The sequence below is a fragment of the Octopus bimaculoides genome, chromosome 26 (genome assembly GCF_046866305.1).
Source record: "Octopus bimaculoides isolate indiv1 chromosome 26, ASM4686630v1, whole genome shotgun sequence".
In the NCBI taxonomy this organism is placed as follows: Eukaryota; Metazoa; Mollusca; class Cephalopoda; order Octopoda; family Octopodidae; genus Octopus; species Octopus bimaculoides.
In genome coordinates, this window is record NC_142953.1 from 30258643 (window position 1) to 30280692 (window position 22050).

A 22050-nucleotide genomic window follows, 5' to 3' on the forward strand; every position below is an offset into this window, starting at 1 on the left:
AAAAAGATACAATTCCTCTTTCCATCAGGAAAGGAACCTTTGGAGAAAACTCCAAGCTGCCATTATATGGAATTTTTTTTTTTTTATTTAGTGTTTAATTTTATTTTTCATTTTCGAATTAACTGTCACGATATCTGCAAGAATAAATTGCATTGATATAAGAACTGCCGTTCAGTGGCACCAGTTCTGTAGAGATGTTTGTTTGGCAAAAAACTGGTGCCGGACAAAACTCCAATTGCTGGTCCGGACCATAGAGTGGAGTTCCATGAAAGTTTGTTCTTCAAAAAGAAGAACAATGGACGACGAATGTGTCGCAAAACTTGGGTTGTTGGATGTTATGACACCACAACCAGAAAAAGGATTTCTTCAACGTCTACCCGATAGGAGTGCAGAGATGTTGGAGAATGTTATCAGACAAAACGTTCTTGCAGAAAATTTATGACTGACAATTTGGCAAGCTATTGGAATCTGCATATACTCGGTTCCATTCACCAGACGGTAAATCGTTCCCCAAATTTCTTAGATCGGTCATCGGGGTATGTAAAAATCAGCGGAGGTAAAGATTATGGGAGATTATTTTTGTTGGTTTTATTTTGAAATGAAAACATTATATCAAGGTACGATTCAAGAAGATTGGATCCAGGGCGCGCATCCGCGCATGCGAGACGTGACTAGTGGATCCTACGACTCTCCAGCGTGCGCCACGCACAAAACATGTATGAGGGTGTTTGCGTTTTGTTTACAATGTGTTTTATTTACTTTGTTCAAAAAAACCAAAACAAACCGTCCTGCATGTTTTGTGCATACATGCATTGGCAATAGATTGTTATTGTAGGATCGACTAGTCACGACTCGCGTGCGCGTGCGCAATAGCAGGTGTGTGCGCATATTAATGGCGGTGAATTCGAATGTGTGAAAAAAAGGTAAATTTCAACATTTCTCTCGTTCAACACCCGACAAAGCATAAACCACAAAATTCACCTTTATTCTGTAATTCTATCTCCAGAAAATCGAAAAATACAAGTTATTCGCTGAAAAATTCTGCGCCAGAAATTGCAAAAGAAGAAAAAACCATTTCACAGCTGATGTCTTCTGCTGAATTCCAGACATTTTCGAACAAGGTAAGGCAAAGAGATTTCCTTTTAATTGGCTTTCGCTTGTTTCAATAAAGACAAAACAAAACACTAACATGCTTTTGCTTTTGTTCAGACTTCGTTACTACTAATTTTTATAATTTCAGCATTCGTTTATTATTGTTTTCAAACGTATTTCTGCCAAATGTCATTTATAAAACATGTTTAAAGAAAAAGGGTGCGGATGCAGTCACGCCCCTCACCTTCGAAAATGTGTTTTTTAGTGAAAGGTTTCTAAGGAAACGTGTCTGTTTATTATTACATGTGTGTTTATATAGATGTCTGTAGGTATATAACGTGTGTATTTGTCTTTCTATAGCTCGAGAGAGAGAGAGAAAGTTGTAATGGAATTGAAGGCTTGTAATGGCTGTGGAGTATCTCTGGGTCAGTTCGTCGTACTTTATATTGTCTGATATCGTCTTTAAATCACATTTCACCTTCCAACACTTATAACCCCTCCTGAATCTCAATATTTCGTCGTTTTTTTGGCTTTCGGACACCTCAGTGTTTGTCCATCCATCGACATGCACAAATCTTGCAGTCCTCCATTTTGTTCTCTTCTGGATCCTTTCTTGGTCTACGCCTTTCAAACACGCGCGAAACAATTTCCAGTGGGAGGAGGGGGAGCCTGTTGAGCCTTGTGTTTTTTTGTATTTGTTTTTTTTTCTCTTGCTTTGTATCGGAGGGGAATGGGTGGAGGGGGTGTCTGAGAAGGTGGGTGGGGTGGGGTGGGACGGGGTGTATGGCTTGGGGTTCTAATTCAATCTGTCCTTTCTTCCTCTTCCTTCAGCTACCATCCACTGTTCTTTGTTTCTCTTTTCTTCCTGTTGCACCTTCTCCGGCCCCTTTCTAATTTCTTCCTCTGCAGAGGCCTTTTTTAGCAACATTTAAAGCAACGAGGGGTTCTGCCCTCCACCCCCACCCCCACTCTCAACACTACATCTCCAATGGTCACCGTTTCCACCATATTTTCAGTGGTTCTGCCAATACCCAATATGATCAGGTCCAATGTTTGCTCTTTCCATACAGAATTTTCTGTTTTCGTGGCCTGCAGGACGGCTATTTCTTCTTTACTTCCGAGAAGAACAGCCGCCACAACCCAAGCCACATCTGTTTCTGGTGGGATTCTCTCCACCCTAATCCTGGAAGTCCTTCTTCCAAGATATGTAGGTTACTGTGGTTACAGCATATTCTTTTGCCTTTCCTGCCTTCTTGAACCACAATTGTTCCAAATCTACTTCCTCTGCCTCAACGTTTTCAATTTTCCTTTCTTCCACTGAGTACACCTTATATATTTACTGTTTTCTTACCCATATTTTCCAATACTTTCTGGAGTAGGGACAACTTAGCATCACCACCGATCCTACGTGCCATCTTCTCATATTTCTCCATGTTTGTCAGGTCCACCTCCTTTTTTGTGACTTCTGTCACTTCAGCAAATCTTTCTTCTTCCTTAAACACTTGTCCATTCTATCAACTGCTCGTATGAGCCACTCCTCCGAAGAGGACAATTCGGACTCCCTAAGGTCTGAATAGAACATGTTCCTTACTGTTGGCATTGCTGATCCTGCTTAAGGCGGAGAGAAAGCACAAGACAGTCGACCCCTCCTCACACAATCAACAAATACACCAACACTATGTAAAAGCGTGAGAGGAAATGGGAAAGAAGAAAGAGAGCGAATGTCTTAATTCTCCTGCTTAAATAATCGTTGCCGATGGGAGTCTTGCCGATGAGAGTCTTGCTGTTGTATTAGATTGATAGATAGAGAGATATTGATATATGTAAATATATATGTGTGTATATATTTAAGTGCAAGATCTCAGGATCAAGGTGTAGGAAGTGAGTAAGCTTCAAGCAGTCCATAGTAGAAAGTATAAAAAGCAACTTTGAAGAACATTAGTGGTTTATTGTCAAAGAAGATTGTAAATGTTTTCAAAAATTAGGGAACAGAGGAGATAAAATCACCAGCAGAACCTCAGAAATAGTAATTAGCCTAACGAGGGGTACTCCACTAGCTACTGATAAGGGTGAATACACCTTAGTTAAATGAAGGTTACATTGTTGTCAAAATATCTCAAGAGAATAAGGTTCTGCTAGCTGGGAGACATATGTTACTGGGATTTTCACCTGTTCCAATCCCTAAATTTGCATGTGTCTGTAGTTATATGTGTGTTTGTGCATGTGTGTGTGTGTGTGTGTGTGTGTGTGTGTGTGTGTGTGTACATGTATGTAGAAGAGAAGAGATGAGAAAGGAATAAACGATCATCTTCTGAACTTTCTAGGATGATTGCTCCTTCCTTTGTCATTCCTTTTCTTATTACTGCTCCCTACTTGACTAATGTGTCATTCTGGTGTATATTCAGTTTCACACCAGGTTATTTGGATCTCAATGCCTTAGCAATATATTCTTTTACTTGTTTCAATCATTTTGATTGTGGCCACGCTGGAGCACCACCATTTAGTCAAAGAAATCGACCCCGGGACTTATTCTTTGCAAGCCTAGTACTTCTGTTGGTCTCTTTTAATGTATTTTAATTATCATGTGCTTTTCAAGAGGCTTTTATAATTGAAGATTTCAACTTCACAATCCAGTCTTAATTCACTGTGAGATACACGTTTCAAGGTTGTATTAATGTCCAACAGAAGTGTACCCCAACACCGTAACTTTGTTTCCTCATAGCTGCATGCAACAAACATGAATATTTGAAGATAAAATTCTTTACAAATGGAGTAGATTACAATTGTATCTGGATTTGTTGTGAAAAAAAGTTTTGAAGGAGGGTGAAAAGAGGAGTTTCAGGTAAATCACCCATGGGTTGTGAATAAAAATAGGGAAACAGAATACTTTGAGAGAAAAACCCCACCCTTTTTTTTTTTTAAAGCTAATTTCAATAAGGCAAACCCCCATCTGTGTCATAAACAGATTCACTGTAGACACAATAAACATATGGTCCTGTGATATTGGACTGGGGTGGAACAGTTCTCCACTATCTACTTGAAGCTCTTCTATAGGCACTGTACTAAAAATAGCAACCCTTTATATTCTTAAGGTAGTGATATACAAAAAAGAAAACTTAATAAATTTATCATACAGACAGAGACATGGCTGTGTGGGAAAGAAACTAATTTTGTAATCTCATGGCTTCAAGTTCAGTCCCACTGCATAGCACCTTGGGAAAGCGTGTGTATATATATACATATATATATTGATTGAAGTGTACAGTATTATAGTACTATGTATCCATTGTGGCCATCCTTACCAGTCGGTTTTGCACTTGGGGCTTAATAGGTTGTTAGATAACAGTCCAATTATGTAACCCTGCACTCTTCAGAGCAGCTCTACTGTCTGTTTTGTATGGTTTCTATGACTGAATGCCCTTCCTAACTAATGCCAGCCACTTTACAGAGTGAACTGAGTTCCTTTTTATGTGGTGCCCATGCACATATGTTAGTACATTACAATATTAGAGAAGTATTTCAGTTGATTTCACCAATCAGGCTCCCACACAACAGCAGAAAATCCCAATCCTGGTGCTTGTTAGAAGAAGGGCTCGTGCAAACAAAGAAGATTGTGCTGAAATGGATTTGTTGTATATATATAATATATATACATGGGTTGCATGGAGGCAAAGTGACTGAGTCCCTTTCAAGTGTTGGGCCTCATGGAGGCAATGACTGAGAAGACCCATCAAGCTGAGCAAAACCGCAGTTGTGGCAGATACTGGTACAGTACAAATTGGCATGTAAGGGCATCCAGCTATAGAAAACCATGCCAAATCAGAGAGGAGCCTGGTGCAGCCTTCCAGTGTGCCAACCCAGTCAAATCATCCAACCCATACCAGCATGGACAATGGATGCTAAATGATGATGATGATGACACACACACAATAAATACATATGTGTGTATACATATATATATATATATATATATATATATATATATATATATATATATATACATATAATTATATATATATATATATATATATATATATATATATATACATATAATTATATATATATATATTTCGTTTTTTTGGATTTGGTTTGCAAGATTTCTTTATGTCATTTCGTGTGTTGAAGCATCTTCTGTTGTGTCTGGGGAGAGTCATTTTCTTATTGTGCCTTCAAATTTAACACTCACCGGTAACATTTCCACTTATTTCTTATTTTTATTTTCCTAAAACTTTCGTTGCGTCTTGCAAACTTATCAATAGTCTTGACTCTGTCCGTTATTTATGCATGTGTGTGTCTCAGTGTGTGTGTATGTATGCGTGCATGTGTGTGTATGTATGTCTGTGTGTGTGTGCATATGTATATATGTATGTATGGGTGTGTATGCATACATGTATGCATGTAGGTATTCTGCATATTCCTGTGTTTGTGTGTGTTTTTATGTTTGTGTGTGCATGTGTGTATATGTATGTACCTCTGTCTCCTTGTGTGTGCATGTCTGAGTGTGTGTGTGTGTGTGTTTTGCTGCTATGTACCATGTTTTTATGTATGGGTGTATACATATGTGTGTGTGTGAGTGTATCTGTGTGTATGTATGTATATATGTATACTTGTGTGGGTGTGTGTACGTATGTTTGTAAGTATATATGTGTGTATATGTGTACATATCTATGTATATGTATATATAATTGTGTATGTATTTGTATAAATCCATATGTATGAGTTATTAGGTTCTGTATGTATGTACATATATCTGTATGTATGTGTGTATATATGTATGTATGCGTGTATGTGTGTTTGTGTGTATATATATGTATGTATATGTGTATATATATATATATATATATATATATATATATGTGTATGTGTATGTATGTATATATGAAAACACTTGAGTTCTTTTTCTTTTATATATATGTATTTGTATGTATGTATGTATGTATGTATGTGCATGCGTGTGTTTACGTATGTGTTTGTATACATGTATGTATATGTATATGCGTATCTGTTTATTCGGTTATAGGCGTAGATGTATATGTATGAGTATATGTATGTGTCTATTTCTATTTATACATGTGTATATATATATATGTATATATGTGTGTATGGGGACATGCACACATATGGGTATATTTGTATAGGCGATGATGATGATGGGTACGTATGTGTAAATGTGGACGTATGTGTGTATACGTGTGTGTGTGTATATATATATATATATATACACATATATATATGTGTATATATATGTGTATATATATGTATGTATATGTGTATATGTCTTTATGTATGCATGTATGTTTTCACACAGTTATATGTATGTGTTGTCCAACCCACTATCCGGTAGCGTCCAATTCTCTAACGGTTTTTTTCAAATGAATCAAGTCATAACCTTATCCATCTATTGTTTTCATAATCGGTCATAAAGTCTTACGTTTAAGATGATTCCCATGCATTCCCTGAAGAGAAGGTTAAAATTTTAATATCACAGATCCCTATGGATCACACAGGTTGTAATCCTTTGAAACATATGTAGGAATAAAGTATGCAATTATAACATGCGTTTTCTCCAATCCTTAAATTTTTAAATATATATATGTATGTATGTATGAGCCAATGATGGAGACCTCTGCATGGTGGCTACACCTGTTAGAAGTAGCAGCCAAATCTTCCTCGAATCACACCTTACTCTCTTATATTTTAGATGAGGAAAGTATTTGAATATCCCAGGAGATTCTTGTGGTGGTGGTGTGGTGGTGGTGGTGTATAGGGCAATCATTGTTAAGGGGAAGGGCTGCAGAACTGTCCCTGAATACTTAAGGGATTACATAGTAGAGATACAGCCAATCCAAGGAGGGTCCTGCAACGTTGTGTGAATGTAGTTCCTTGTTTTTGTGTGTTGACTGTGATCTTGAGCATGATAAGAGGGTCTGCCATGTTGTTTAACCCTAGGGCAATACTGATCCAGTAGACCTATGATGGTGGGTGTTACAACTATGATTATCTTGATTTTGTTTGGTTTTAATTCAGCCCTAGTGTATCTTGGAATATATAATTTAATGGGTCTTTCCAACTTTAAGACAGCTAAGCAGTGATTTCAGGGAGAGTTAGCTGCTATTTCTTGTAAAGTAAGGTACCACATAAAAGTTACTCACCAATTTTTGATGATGATGATGGTGATGATAGTGGTAGTAGTGGTGGTAGTGGTGATGATGATGTTGATGACAATGATGGTGGTAGTAGTAGTGGTGGTGGTCATGACGATGATAGCAGTAATGCTGGTGACAGTGATGATGATGATGATGATGATGGTGAATGCGATGGTTGTGGTGGTGGTGGTGTTAAGTAGAACACAATGAATCGCCCCCAAGAGGCTCTGTGTGAAGGAAGTAAAACAGCAGACTATTTTCTTAGGACACCCAAGAGAGAGGAGGGGGGTGCAATGGAGGTGGGGGTGGGGGGATATAACATTTCACTGTTGTCGTGTTGACGTGGGTGGTGCATATATATATATACACACACGTATGCATGATATAATCTCGTATATATATATATACATAGATATATTCACTCCCTCACACCCTCTCCCCTCATACACGGCTTTTTTTTTCTCGAAGTGTCTTGAAGTACACAGAGGAAGATATAAATAAGGCCTTGTAAATATTGAGTTGAGAAAACTATTTTGGACCCCAAAAAAAAAACAAATCAGTTTCTAAAATGCTTTGGTCCAATGGTAGAACATCTGTCATGTTCAAAGATGTGGGTTTGAGTCTCACTGGCAGCCTCTTTGATTTTTACTCTCCAAATAGTTTCCATGTTTCTATTTATTAGCTTCACGTTTGTGCTTCGAAATCCACCATTTCCCAAAAAAAGGGATTCTTTTACATTCGTCGAAAAATTTATTACAAGAAGGCAAAGCTGTGTGGTCAGGAAGACCCCTTTGTAGCCAGTTGGTTTTAGGTTCAGTCCCACTGTGTGGTACCTTGGCTAAGTCTTTTATACTATACTGTCAGACCAATCAATGCCTTAGACATGAATTTTGTAGATGGAAACTGGAAGGAAGCCTATTCTACTGGGTTGGCCATGTGATTCAGATACCAAGTAGCCAGTTCCCAAAGATGGTCCTCTTCAGCAAGATTCAGACTGGAAGTTGGCCCCGTCGACTTTCGAAAGTTTGTTTTGCTGCAGGTCTCAAGTGGTCTCTCATTTTACGTAGTATCCTTCCCAATTGGTGAGGGTCCCTGGCTGTTAATTGGAAGCCATGCAAGTCCATGTGCTTTTACCTGTCTCTTCTCAAAGCTCGTTACTCCAGCGTTCACCACATCAGCTCGTTAAGTCTCAACAGTCCTCACCGTTTGTTTTTACTGTTTTGTTCTTGTTGTTCTGTTTTTGTTACCACTTTAACCTTCTGCGGGAAGGACTGTTTTAACGAAGTCTCATCTGGTCCCTGCCTTTGAAATGCGGAGTATATAAAACAGGGGGCAACTGATGAAGGGAATGTTCTTTATGTTGCCTGTTTCGTTTCTCTGTTTGTTTCTTTCGATGTTCATTGTTTGTGTTTTTTTTATGTTCTCGTTTCTCTTTTTGTTCACATTTCTTTGATGCCCTGTACCAATATATGCATGTATATATATACATATATAAGTAGGCATGTACATGTATGTGTGTATATATGCATATACTTATATGTTGCTTTCCAGAATTCTTTGCTACCAGCATAAATAAGTTATTGATAAAATGGCAAAATTGTGTTGATGATTTAGGTGCATTCTTTGATTAACTGCATTGCTTTTCGTTGAGATAAAGTAAAATAAACTTTCAGTTCAAAATCGGATCATTGCATTCTTAATGACCTGATATAATGTAGCCCTGTACGTTTACTTTAAATCCACAGGTTGGTCGTGATTGGAACGCCTTTGTTCATTGAACAGCCGTATCGGGGTTGGCCTAGGGCTAAACAATCACAACACCCACAGTTTTCCATAACAATACAATCATTGGCATTTGGGGTGGCCACCAGTTGCAAACAGATGGTGCACTTTGAGTGCAAACATGTACACACACTTTTACTGTCCTTGTTGTTTTTGTTGTTGGTGGTGGTGGTGGTGGCGGCGGTGGTGGTGGGGTGTTGTCCCTGTTTGGTGTCAATGTTGTTTTCTTTGTCTTTCATGGATTATTTAATGAAATATATTTATACGTACATAGACGCATACACAAACACACTCACACACTTATATACATACATTGCATTCATACAAGCATACACAGATACATATATAGAGTTACTCATACATTCACATGTACACACACACACACACACATTCATACACATACCTATATATATCTTGCATTCATGCATACACACACAGTACATGCATACATGTATAGTGACATGCAATGACATTAACTCCCACATACATGTTAGTCAATACACACACAGCCTGGAAGACTTCCTAAAAAAAAAGAAACCCCAGATATCACAACACCACCACCACCACCACTACCACCTCAGCCACCACTGTCACCACTACCAACACCACTACAAGTGCTGCAACATATACCATCACAAAATTGCCACCAGAACTACCACCACCACCACCACCACCACTGCCACCGCCCTACTCGCTACTCACTTCATAACCACTGCTACTATCACCTAAGCTGCAACTCCTACTTTCACCACCACCACTTTCCACCACAAACCAATGAGGGAGATCCGCCACTACTAACTACATTATTAGAAATAGCAGCTAAATCTCCCTCAAATCACACCCTACTCCTCTCTTATGTATGGACTAATGTGGGAGGCATCTACATGGTAGCTAGAGCTGGGAGAAATAGCAGCCAAATCTCCCTGAAATGGCTCCCATTTTAGAAATAGTTACATTGTATAAACAAAATTTTAGGGGAAAGGCAAGATGGTCACAGCTGGAGTGTCTGCTGTGACTGGATTGACCTGGGACTAAACTACCACCACCACCATGTTGTTATTATTCATGTCAACATTTCCATGGCAACAGAAAACTGTTCACACACAACACGGTGGGGGAGGTCAGTGTGTGTGTTTATCTGGTGCCTGGTGGTGATGGAGACATCCTGTTCTATAAGTGTCACTGTTGGTTTTTCGTTGTTTAACCCTAGGCCAGCCTCGGTGGAGAAGGTCTATGACCACAGATGCCTCAACCATGACCATCTCATATTTAGAAGTGCATGACTTCGGGTGTCCTTCTTTCTTTATTGAAGAAGTTCAGAAGTGAGGTGAGGATCATTTAGCTGCTACTTTCAGCAGAGAGAGCAACCATACAACAGCTCTCATTTCCCTCTGCCTGGTTTCAGCTGCAGTCAGAGTCTTGACTTATGATCAAAGGGTTTCCATCCTTGACCATCCAACATGATCTCGTGTTTTTTGAAGACAGCAATGTGGTGTGATTTTGAGGGAGATTTGTCTGCTATTTCTAAATGAAGACCAGTTCCCACATGTGGGCTGATTTGTGTCAGGAGCAGTGGGGAGAGGCAGGGTGATGGGGTGGGGGGCAGATATCGTGTGCTTATGTTGTCATTTTGCTCCAGCTAAACCCTGAGTAAGCAGAAGTATGATCACAGGCAATCCAGTTGTGACTATCCCCTCTGTCTCCGATGTTTAGGGAGCCAAAGCTCCCATTAGCAAGTAAGCATGATTTGTAGGAGATTGTGGAGTGAAGGAGGAATTGCGAGAAAGAGAAGAGACGTGGATTGGTTTGTCGAGGTAGGGTGAGGGCAAAATGTTCTTGTTATGTGTTGGTGGAACATCCAGGTTGGGGGGGGGGGGGTGGCTAGCAGATGGCAATACTAGAGTGAGAGAAGGCATGTGGGTAGAATACACAGGTCGGGGGCAAGCAGAGAGTAAGGATACAGTGGCCCTGGGCCAAGAGGACGACAAGATTGGGGAGTGAGAGGTAATCATAATGCGTGAGAAAGAGATGTAGTTTGGTTCATTGTGTAAGAAGTTTTCTTGTTAAGTGTAGGTGGGACACACAGCACTTGTAGAACTCAGATTCACTGATGTGGGTGGGACAGATTGAAGGATGTGCTGAAACGATTGTCATGTTGAATAAAAGATTCTAAATCCATCTTCTGTTTCTTTTATCAACAATAAACACAACAAACATTGTGGGTTTCCTGACATAAATCCAGTGAAAATTGTAGAGTTTCTGTGGAGGATGACATCAGGTAGCCTGAAACGGTGAATGTGCTTTGACTGACATAAGAATAGGCATATACTCAAAGTCCAAATAGTTACATGTGTGTGTGTATATATGCATCTGTGTGCGTGTGTATATATATATATATTTATATATATATATATATATAGCAGTGTATATGTCTGTGTATATATATATATATATATATATATATATATATATATATATGTATATATATAACTTTTATGAGTAATATTCTAAAAGAATATATAATTGAACTTATGTTGAGTGCTCAATTATCTTGAGCAAATAAATGTGTATATATGTGATTTTATATTATTAATTCATCAATAATATATTTAGGAAATCAATATTTAGTATTTCAAAAGATATATATCCAACATAACATGGTAGCATAATAAATTTAAAAGTTTAAAACATAAAAATAAAAATATGGAATATAAATATCGATACATATAAAAATCTAAAAATAGATAAATATATGTTTAAATATATATGCGTATAAAAATTTATGTGTAAATAAGCATGAATATTATGTTTATTTTTATGTTTTAAACTTTTAAATTTATTATGCTACCATCTTATGTTGGATATATATCTTTTGAAATACTAAATATTGATTTTCTAAATATATTATTGATGAATTAATAATATATATATATATATATATATATATATATATGTATACCCATGCACTTTTACACCCTGATGTGGGCTGATGCAAACAAACAGCCAAAGAAACTGAGTCAGTGACTGCGTGCGCGTGTATGTATGTGTGTATCTGTGTTCTACATGATACGGGGAGGGGGGACAGTTATGTGGTGGTGGTGGTGTGGGGGGATCATGTTTCAAGTGAGACTGGGAAGGAAGTTGAGGCAGGGTAACCCACATAGACGCCCCCCCCCCCTTGCCACCCCATTCCGATGGTGGGACAGACCCAGACACACACACACACCACCGACAAGGAGTTCATATGGGGTGGGGGGGTAAGTATTGGGTGGCTGGTGAGGTGGGAGTGGGGGCTAAGGAATGCCCAGCAAACACAATAACATATACTCACTCCCTCACACACACACACACACACACCTACCCAAGCAGCCAGAAAGGCAGAAACACACACAAAACCAAGTCTTAAAAGCTGAGGAAGCTCTGACCTGATGTGAGTTCTTTTTACTTGCTAAAAATAGCAGTCAAATTTCCCCTGTCACATGATGAAAAGAAGAACACATAGCATCATGGGCTTGTTGATAGAAGAAGATATGGGGGGGGGGGGTCAAAGATGGAACCCTTATGACTAAAGCTCTGCTCAGGCTGGTTTAGCCTGGGGCTAAACGAATACAACATTTCCATGGAGCGCACAGGCATATATACACATACGTATATAAACAAGCACTCCTTTGTTTACAACGACAAGTGTTCCGGTTGATCTGATTGACGGAACAACCTCCTTCAATTGGATCAGTGCCCTACACACACCTGCACCATTAACATAGTTCTCAGGAGAATTCAGTGTCACACAGAATGGGACAGGATTGGTCCTTTGAAATACAAGTACGACTCTTTTTTGCCGGCTCAGTGGACTGGGGCAATGCAAAATAGAGTGTCTTGCTCAAGTATACAACGCACCATTAAGGATCGAATTGTTGACCGTATGATTGTAAGCTCAACACCCTAACCAGTAAGCCATGTGCCTTCACCATATATATCATCATCATCGTTTAACGTCCGCTTTCCATGCTAGCATGGGTTGGACGATTTGACTGAGGACTGGTGCAACCGGATGGCTACACCAGGCTCCAATCTAATTTGGCAGAGTTTCTACAGCTGGATGCCCTTCCTAACGCCAACCACTCAGAGAGTGTAGTGGGTTCTTTTACGTGTCACCCGCACGAAAACGGCCACGCTTGAAATGGTGTCTTTTATGTGCCACCCGTACAAGAGCCAGTCCAGGGGCACTGGCAACGATCTCGCACGAAAACCCTACAAGGCCAGTCAAGTGGTACTGGCAACGGTCACGCTCAAAATGGTGCATCTCATGTGCCACCCGCACAAGAGCCAGTCCAGGGGCACTGGCAACGATCTCACTTGGCTTGCTGGGTCTTCTCACGCACAGCACATTTCCAAAGGTCTCGGTCAGTAGTCATCGCCTCGGTGAGACCCAATGTTCGAAGGTCTTGCCTCACCACCTCATCCCAGGTCTTCCTGGGCCTACCTCTTCCACGGGTTCCCTCAACTGTTAGGGAGTGACACTTTTTCACGCAGCTATCCTCATTCATTCTCACCACATGTCCAAACCAGCGCAATCGTCTCTCTTGCACACCACTACTGACGCTTCTTATGTTCAGCTTTTCTCTCAAGATACTTACACTCTGATGGGTATGCACATTTACATTACACATCCAGCGGAGCATACTGGCTTCATTCCTTGCGAGCTTACGCATGTCCTCAGCAGTCACAGCCCATGTTTCACTGCCATGTAGCATGGCTGTTCGTACACATGCGTTATACAGTCTGCCTTTTACCCTGAGTGAGAGTCCCTTTGTCGCCAGCAGAGGTAAGAGCTCTCTAAACTTGGCCCAGGCTATTCTTATTCTAGCAGTTACACTTTCAGCGCACCCACCCTCACTACTAACTTGGTCACCCAGATAGTGGAAGCTATCAACTACCTCTAGTTTTTCTCTCTGGAATGAGATAGAAGTTGTTTCCTGTTTGTTCACAGTGTTTATTGCACCTGAACATCTGCCACATACAAAGACTAACTTTGTAGTTAATCTACCTTTGATATTGCTGCACCTCTTATGTGTCCATAGCTTGCACCGGGTACATCTTATAGAGTTACTGCCTACTCCTTTACTGCATACTGAGCAGGGCCATCTACCTGAAGGGGTTTGTGTTTTATCTACCTTCCTACTTATTAGGATTTTGGTTTTTGCTAGGTTGACTCTAAGGCCCTTCGATTCTAGTCCTTGCTTCCACACCTTAAACTTCTCCTCTAGTTCTGATAGTGACTGCGCAATTAGTGCAAGGTCATCAGCATAGAGGAGCTCCCAGGGGCAACCTGTCTTGAATTCCTCTGTGATCACCTGGAGGACTATGATAAATAGGAGGGGGCTGAGGACGGAACCTTGGTGGACCCCTACCTCTACCCGGAATTCATTACTGTACTCATTTCCAACCTTCACCTTACTGACAGCATCTCTGTACATGGCTCGCACAGCTCTCACTAACCATTCTTCTATCCCAAGTTTCCTCATTGACCACCAGATAAGGGATCGGGGGACCCTGTCAAAGGCTTTCTCCATGTCAACAAAGGCCAGGTACAGAGGTTTATCCTTGGCTAGATATTTCTCCTGCAGCTGTCTCACTAGAAATATGGCATCAGTGGTGCTTTTACCTGGCACGAACCCAAACTGCATCTCATCTAAATTGATTTGCTCCCTAATTAGTTGGGCTATGACCCTCTCCGTAACTTTCATCACCTGATCTAACGGCTTGATGCCTCTGTAATTATTAGTGTCTAAAGCATCACCTTTACCTTTGTAGCAGTTGACTATGGTGCTGCTACACCAGTCATTGGGTATGACTCCTTCGTGTATCACCTGGTTCGTAATACGGGTGACTAGGCTGTAGCCAACACTGCCAGATATTTTGAGCATCTCTGCAGTGATACCTGATGGGCGGGGGGCTTTCCCTGTCTTCATACTCTTAATTGCTTTATCTACCCTGGTACTGTCAACTCGGATAGCTGGTCCCTCTGTTGGGTCGACATACGGCAGGCTCTCTTTCTCCCATTCATTCTCTTTATTAAGCAATCTATCGTAGTGGCATCTCCAGACCTCTTTCTTTGCAGCCTCATTTAGTGCAAGCGTACCGTCATCCATGCGAACACATTTCTCTCCTACAACACCACTATTCTCTCTCCTACACTGTCTTGCAACACGAAATACCTCGAGTCTTTGGTCCTCACGGCGCAGAAAATTGGCAAATCTTTTCTTATCTGCTTCCCCTCTGGCTAAATAAACCTGTCGCCTAGCTTCCCTTCTGGCAGATTGGTACAATTCCCTGCTACCACCGTTCTTCCAGTCCTTCCAAGCCTGTTTCTTTTGTCTAATAGCCCCGTCTACATCCTTGTTCCACCACCATATATATATATATATATATATATATATATATATATATATATATATATATATATATATATATATATACATGTATATATACACACACACATGTACATACATATATGTGTGTGTATATATATATATATATTATTATTATTATGTAACTTAGATAGAACCATCCCTATAAGAGTTTTTTATTCTCATATTGACTGAATATATGTATGTATGTATGTATGTATGTATGTATGTGTGCGTCTGTGTGTGCCTTTGTGTCTGTCTCTCCTACTAGATAACAACAGCTGTTGGTTTGTTCCACCCTACCCTCATAACTTAGCACAAAAACCCCCCCAAAAACCCTGCACTAAAGACAAAACTTGAAACGTGGAATGAAATAAAAAATCTATATTAATGACAACCAGTGAAGAGAAACATAACGAGAGTGTTACGAGACTGAAAGATTATGGGTGGAAGTTAATGAAGAAGCTGGAGTGAGTTTCAATTTGGAGTCCATGTTGAAAGAAAAGGATTCGGAAGAAGACAACGAAGAGGAATAGAAAACTAATTGTATTCAATGAAATGTATCTGAGAAAGATCTTGAGAGCACACTGGCGGATCAGGTCAGAAACAAAGAGATTCTGAGAAGAGCGAGGTTGTGACCATTGCAAGGGATTCCATCTGGCTGGCTCCATTCTGTACCTAACCAATCAGCAGGACTTGAAAACAACCATGGCTTGAGTACTACCTGATAACGAGTGTGAAAAAAGGGAGGCCAAAGATCCCATGCTACCCGGTGGTGGCCATTTCAAGATGACCCGAAGACTTGCTGGGGCTGCCTACTGGACCCTAGCAGCGGGAAATTTAGACACTGTCACGTGACAACTTGCTGGGGCAGCCTGCTGGAGCCTAGCAGCAGGTATAAAAAGGGGAATTTGACAAGACAATCAGTCGGACGCTGACACTCGTTGATGCTGCATTGAAGAGGCCAGGGAATAGAAGAAAGAAGACATGCACCCAACACCGGAGCTGAAGACACCTCCGAAAGGGGGGGAGGCGCCACATCAAAATGGTAGGGGAGTAGGGGCCGAAACCGGACGTGGATCCTCCTGATGATGTCTTGAGCTAACTGGATCCTATAAAGGAGCTGTTGTGGTAGCAGACCACGAAACATGGTTGAAATTCCTCAGCATTATGTAGAATGGATGTGTGACGATAGAAGCTGAATGGAACCCACTGGAGGAGGCTGGTTGCCCACTGCCCTGAGCAAAAGTCAGTTTGCTTTGAATTGTAGACATTGAATGAAGTTTTAATTATCCGTTTCCTAAGCAACAAGCAGAGCATCAACGATGTTCCTAATCATGTGATATAAAAGTATTTTGTCGTTTGTTTTAAAAGCTGGGACAAAGACCGTTTAAAAAAGTCTGTGTTTCCAACCACTTGGATAAAAACCTGAAACTATCGCGTAAAAGTAGTTGACAAGTGATAAATATAGATTAATGTATAATAGAGTCTATGAGACTGTGTGTGGGTGAATAATTAGCTGTTTGTTGTTGGTTTGAATAAAATTAAACATCATTGAACACACGCACACAGATGTACATCAGGTGGAACATGAGACTAACTTTAATGAATGCTTTTAATCTCATAGGATACATATATATATATATATATATATATCTCATCATCATCATCATCGTCGTTTAACGTCCGCTTTCCATGCTAGCATGGGTTGGACAATTTGACTGAGGACTGGTGAAACCGGATGGCTACACCAGGCTCCAATCTGATTTGGCAGAGTTTCTACAGCTGGATGCCCTTCCTAACGCCAACCACTCTGAGAGTGTAGTGGGGGATTTTTATGTGCCACCAGCACAAAAGACAGTCAGGCGGTACTGGCAACGGCCACGCTCAGAATGGTGTATTTTACGTGCCACCTGCAAAAGAGCCAGTTCGAGGGCACTGGCAACGATCTCACTTGAATGTCTTTACACGTGCCATCTGGCACAAGTGCCAGGAAGGCGACGCTGGGCACAGGTGCCATTAACGGTGCTCGAAACGTCAAAGACTTTCTCTATTCCCGAGCGTTAAACTAATACATCCTTTTGTTGTTTACACCACCTGTCCTCGTCTGTTGTTGTTTTTTTCGTAAATTCTCCCATTTATATGTATGAATGTATTTATGTGTGTATATATATATGTGTGTGTGTGTGTGTGTGTGTACGTATGCATATGTAACTAACAGGCATTCCCGTCAGTTATGACGATGAGTGCTCAATGATCTGATCAATGGAACGACTTGCTTGTGAAATTAGCATACAAGTGGCTGAGCACTCCACAGACATTGCATAATCCTTAACATAGTTCTCATGGAGGTTCAGTGTGACTGAGAATGGGACAAGAGTGGCCCTTTTTGAATCCCATGTACAACTCCTTTCTGCCAGCTGAATGGCAGGACACAACACCACCACCGGGAACTTACAGCCTTGCAATTGAGGGCAGGACACACTGCAACCACTAAGCCACAAGCCTCTACGATGCAAACACATACATACATACATATATACATATATATATGTATATACAGTGGCATGTAAAAAGCACCATTTGAGCATGGTTGTTGCTAGTGCTGCCTGACTGGCCCACATAAAAGCACCCACTTCACTCTTGTAGTGGTTGGCATTTGGAAGGGCATCCAGCTGTAGAAACCTTACCAGATCAGAATGAAACCTGGTACAGCCTGCTGGCTTGCCAGTCCTCAGTCAAACCATCCAACCCATGCCAGCCTGGAAAGTGAACATTAAACAATGATGATGATGATGATGATGATGCATATGTACATATGTATATTTTAGATAAAACTTTGATATGTTTCAACCAAAGATTGGTCCAGGCCATGTCCAATTTAATAGCACCACCTGATAGGATTATCTAAATCCTTTTAAAGCCAAGTTTTGCGGTATCGTGGTCCACTCAAGTGGGGAGTTCTTGTTGAGTGAGTTGTACCCAGGTATGGGTGGCTCATCTGGTATTCCTTGAAAAAGCTGATAGGATCCTTTTCCTCTTTGATCAGTTTTGGGACAATGTTAAATAAGGCAGGGCCCGTTGAGGCCCAAATATTCTGTTTTAGGTTCAAACTGGCCAGATCTGGCCACTCACACCTCCCTAACAATGCCATTCCAAAAAGGAACAATTACATCGCATATAAATAAAAGTTGGTCCTAACTATGATATTAATGTCATCTACATATCTGCTGTAAAGTAGAAGAGTTGTGGACCGTTCTGCTAACATATGTTTGAGTTTTCTGTCCCAACAGGTCATGAAGAGGCCGGCCACATCTCCAGCTACACCAACGCCGATGGCTGCACCTTGAACCTGCATGTATAGTTCTTTGTTGAACTTTACTATGTGGTTCTTCAAGGTGGTTTTTATACTGGCCCCTATTGCATGAGCCATCATTTCCTTCACCTGATTGCTGTTCTCAGGTTTTGGGTGGGTGCAGTCCAGCCACTCCAGTGTTGAGTGGTGCTTCTTTTTCACTGCTGAAGTGATGATGGGTGGTCTTCCCCTCTGTGGCCTGGTGGGGCAGAATCTACTGAGGTCATGGTCATCCAAATAGTTACTGTCGTAGCTTAGTCTGAGGAGGAGGCCCAGTTCCCTCGTGTTGACCTTGCGGAACTCCACTTCACTCTCACAGATCACCTGAATGCATATCCCCACAGCAAAATCTATGTCTATAGATGGGTAGAGTGAAATCACATCCATACTACCCACTACACAACTTGTGAGGTCGTTGGAGTAGTTGCAAGTACTGATTCTACTGAGGAGATCTTCCATGCTCACACAGACATCTGGAGACATCTCTATGAGAGGTCGTAATACTTGTGAGAGGAAGTAGGACAGTGTACAGTTGCTGGAGATATTTGCTCCACAAACTGGTCTGGTTGGAGGTCCCATGACAGGGTTTATGTAGGGTTTGTGGTCTTTGCGTAACCCGTATAGTGTAGGAATGTCGTTGTTGGTAGCTTGGAAATTGTGTGCTGTCCTTTTTGTACGTTGGAGTATGTTGCACCACATTCCCATGTGTGCGTTGAGGATTTTTTTCCACTTTTTCATGTTCTTGTGTAACTTCTCTCATGTTACTGATGTATTGTTGCATGGTTTGGACATAGTTCTGACGGCTGTCTATTGACAGTCTGCCAGACTTGTCCGTAGGGAGGCACACTAATTCCCTGTTCCTAATTCGCTGTCTCAGTTTATGTAGGCCTCTGTCAACAGAGGAGCTGATTTGGTGGGTCCCCTCCTCACTATGTTTTTTAGTGGATTTGTTGTATTAGTCTAAGATATGTCGGAGTCTATTTCTTGCTAAGGAGATCTTTGCTTCTGTTTCACTGTCGATTTGGGGTGGGATACATGCCCTTTTGTTGAAGGGTAAGTCTGTGGGGGAGATCCTTGTCATGTCATAAGATTAGTTGTTAGGGTTAGGGTTAGGGTTGTAGAAGGCAGAGTGTAGGGTGTTACTATCATTGTGGTTGTTGTTGTTGTTGTTATAATAATAATAATAATAAATAAGTAAGGATCATTTTCTCCATACTAGCACGGGTTGTATGTGTCCTGTTGATATCTGTTTCAGTTTAATTCCTTTTGCAATGTTTTCATAAAATACAGTTGTTCCTTGGCTTACACAGTTTTCTGTTTCTTAGTTTCACTTTAGCAACGAAAACGTGATAACTAGATGCGGGGTAGCCATGTGCTTTCTCTGCAGCAACACACCTCTACCTGTCCCTCTATCATACTACAGCTGAGGATGAAGCCACCTCTCTCACTACTAGCAATCTACTCTGCCTTGAAATTTACTTGGTAATTTTACTCGTGTCAGTGTTACCGAAACTGTTTCTCAGACATAGAGAAACCATGTCAAAACACACATTAGAGCTAAGTGTAGTAATTCGTCTCAGATCATGTGAAATAGTCCAACCCATGACAGCCTGAAAAACGAATGTTAAATGATGATGATGGTTACACATACACATTAACTGTATTTCTTATTTTCATTGCAATAATTAATTTGTTTCTATTATAAATAAAAACATCAACTTCATTTCGCATGATAATGATTAGCTTGATGACTTGTGGATGCAATGCACTTTCACGTGTGTCGCAGGCACAGATGCCAGGAAGGCGACGCTGGTAACGATCCCGCTCAAAAGGTGCTATTTACATGCCTTCTACCTTACAATTAACTAAATTGGCATAGAATAATGGTTTCATATTGTTTTACAATTAAGATCTAAACTGTTAATATATGAATGCAAAAGAGATTGTTGAAGAACTGCGAACCTACTTTTGGGTCCCCCTGTATATAGTAATTTCATTCTAAGACAATGTGGTAAGAACCTTATGTGGTTGATAAGTTTCGATAAAGAATACTGTGTGAATACAAGGACAACTGTATTTAGTAAACAAGTGTATTTCATGATTCAACACATTAAAAAAATCAAAAAAATCTGACTTTCAAATGTTGTTGGTTGATATTTTGCTCGTTGTTTGCATATCATGTTTTCTGTTATAGTTGGCAAATTGCCAAAGGTAAGTAGTTTTTCTATTTCATGATTCGACATAAGAAACAAAAAAAAAAAAACAATCTGACTTAAAAAAAAATAATAATTTGACTTTAACCCTTTCGTTACTATATTTCTGGCCAAAATACACCCCTCATGAGTTTCAATTAAATTCTAAAATAATCATGAATTTAGACTAGTCTCATTAAACACCTGTAACTTTTTTATTTATCAACATATTAATGTGATATTTGGAACATAATTAAAGAAAGGGTTCTTAATCAATTCTATTGCATAAGTTTTGTCTCACAGTTCTGCACGTACTGGGGGGGGGGGGGGGGGGGGTACTGCTAGTGTCTCTCACATGTATATATTGGTTCAGCTAGCTTCACGAATCGTACTCGTTCATAATACTGGAAATATATTCATCGCCAAAAGGTTCCTGATCGCTCCAGTAATTTGTTATTCTGGGTAACTGTCTAATATCCATGATAATATTTATGGCAAAAAATGCCCGTATTTCATCTACAGTTGCAGGAAACTGCAAGCGATCTTTTTTTTCCCGGTTCGTTTACATTCTTCGTAACGGTTTGTTTCCGCAGTAATCAGTTGAAACAAGCATGAAAAGGAAGTCTAAAGGTTTCGCTTCCTGAGAAAGACTATGGCTAGACCCTGTTTCCTCACAAAAATTGTTAATAAAAACGTTTGTTTTAATTTTTACTCCATTCTGGTGTAAAATCATCCTCGCTGTCACCGTCGCCGCTTTCAGAATCGCTGATTTCGGTTTCGGATCCAGAAATATCCGATTCCTTATCGTTCACCACGTGCTTTTGTAGCTCATTCATTCTTTTCTTCGATATCTCCATATCTTCTGCTGAAAAACCTTCAAATTCGGAATCACTGCTTGATAGCATGAAACTCCTCTCCATCTTCAAAGTTGAAAAAAATCAACGCCGCAAAAAATGTGGAAAGAAATCTTCCAAAATTCACTGAGTTCAAATATCAGGCCAAACAATGTGGGAGACAATAACTCAACTGTTTGCAAAGTGAAATCAGGTGTTTTAACGACTGTATTAACGAGA

The 22050-nt window shown here is 40.3% G+C and overlaps 1 protein-coding gene across 2 annotated transcripts in view; it reads left to right on the forward strand.

The window, feature by feature from the left end:
• Positions 1-22050, forward strand: part of LOC149131034 (germinal-center associated nuclear protein-like) — a 67783-nt gene that overhangs the window by 35739 nt on the left and 9994 nt on the right. Inside the window, exon 5 of one of the 2 annotated variants that reach the window (XR_016238514.1) lies at positions 1007-1121. The exons of the other annotated variant lie outside the window; for it this stretch is intronic. The gene's annotated coding sequence lies outside the window, so the exon portion shown is untranslated. The remainder of the gene's footprint in view (positions 1-1006; positions 1122-22050) is intronic. 2 annotated transcript variants of the gene reach the window in all.